Raw genomic sequence first — 2,189 nt, forward strand, 5'->3', positions numbered from 1 at the left:
CTAATTATATTTCCATTACAACGCCCGCGAAATAGTCAAGGGTGGTTCCCTATGCATTTTATGTAACTAACTTGTAACTAACTTCTTTTGAACATAAGATATCAAAAAGAAAAACAAAATATTGCTTACTTTATTTATCTTATTACATTTCATATTTGTTTACATATTCTACTGTAGGTGATCCCTTATTCAAACTCCGTCAGGCATAACTTCAAAATGATAGTAGAATTGCTTCCTTCTATTTTTCTTCTATGAAGATCGCTTCCTTCTATTTCTCCTCAATTCGAAGAAGTATTTGCAAAGTTATATATTTTATAGAAATCACGCAAAAAAGCTAACAAGAGGGTTGCTTTTTAGCAATTGAAAATTTTTTTCCGCAGGGTATGCATGCAGTTTAAACCCTGCAGGAAAACGGAAGTAGTTCCGAACTATTGAGCTCAGCTGTGCTATTTGGGTACTAGAATCAGTGTTGCCAGAAGTTTTCCAGATAAAAAGCTAAACGGGCGTGAAAACAAAGCGAAATCAATATTTGATTTATAGCTAAAAAAATCAAGATAGACAAGCAAGTTTAAAGGATTGTTAACAGAGGACACCATTATTTTGCTTTGAAAATATCAGCAATGTAATTAAGTTGTATGTTTCCACGTGAATACTCGAGAGCATACAATATCAATTTCCGCCTGGTTCCGATGTTTCAAAAATGGTGATTTTGACATATCCGACAAGGAGCGCACGAAAGGCCGTCAACGTTTGTAGACGCCGAATCGGAGGTAAATTTGGGCAAAGAACCGTGGCGAACCCAATGTCTCACGAACTCAAACCAAGAGATATGGTGTTACTGTTTCCCAACTGCCTCTTCAACGGTACAACAATGTTAAGCGTCAAAAGGTGTATGTTAAACGCAGCAAACCCGGACCATCGACGCCAAAGCGGCACAGCCTAATAGCCATAGCAGCAAGGTGATGATCTGCATTTGCTGGGACAAGAAGGGAATCCTGTGTGATGAACTTATTAAAAGTGATCAGACGATCAACGGGGCTCTCTATAGACAACAACCGATGCAATTGAAGTGGAGAAATTTCGAAAAAAAACGGCCAGAATGGGCAACCAAATATGAGACATTATTCTTCCACCATGACAATGCTCGGCCGCATATCGCACTTAAACTTAACTTAAAACGTATCTCGGGGATACCGGAAGGGAAGCCCTAACCCATCCTTGTTCCATCAAATTACAATTTTTTCCGCTCGATACAGAACGACCTTACGGGAATAAGCTTCTCGTCAAGTGAAGATATTTAATATTTAGGTTAGGTTATGTTAGATTGGGTGGTTCCCGAAGCAGGGACCATAAGCATCAAGTACCTTATGAAACCACAACGAAAGCTATCTACTAAGCTAGAGTGAAAAACGCACTGTGCGCTGATTGAATTTTCTCAGGCGGCAGATGCCCATCCCAGATAGGCCTTCAGGCTGGAATACCTAGTAGAGCTGTAAGCCAGCGCACCGTTGTTTCTTCATTCTTTGCTTTTAATTAGGCAACCTAATAAAAATCGAAATAAATGCGTATTATTATTATTTTTTTTTTTTTTAATTTTGCTTCTGCATAAAAAAAAGAGTTTCCTTTTTTTGGAAAAACCATAGAGATAGCTTAACAGTTTTGTTCTATTTTTTAAAAAAGATTTTTCTTTTTTGTTGGGGGCAGACCGGAATTTTCGCGACTAAGGTCAAAGAACCCTAAAGCAAAAAGCAAACTTAGCGAAAATAAAGCTAAACTTGCAACACTGACTATAATATTCAACATTCAGATGGCAATGGTTTGGTTTTTTCTACAGGGTACCTCGAAGTGAGTATGTACATATAAAACTACACTACTGCCCCACTTCCAGCGTGGCGCATTCAACCAGTTCTCTTGGCGAAGCAACCTGCGCGTGGCCCACTTTTAACTGCAACAAGAAAAAAAGCACTTTTCTTGCTAGTTGCATTTATTTGTTGTGACACTTTGCTTTTCTGCATCGCCTACATTTATGCCTATGTACGTATGTATGTATGCATGCATGTACATATATACTATATATACAAACATACTTGCTCATGCCCATGTATTTTCCCGCATTGTTGCGATTCTTTTTCTTGCTCTACTTACTGTGTTTTGTAGCATTACATTTTGTAGCCACTGATTTGCTGCTG

Source organism: Rhagoletis pomonella, unplaced genomic scaffold, assembly GCF_013731165.1.
Source record: "Rhagoletis pomonella isolate Grant_MI unplaced genomic scaffold, Rhpom_1.0 Rhpom_scaffold_00007, whole genome shotgun sequence".
Lineage (NCBI taxonomy): Eukaryota > Metazoa > Arthropoda > Insecta > Diptera > Tephritidae > Rhagoletis > Rhagoletis pomonella.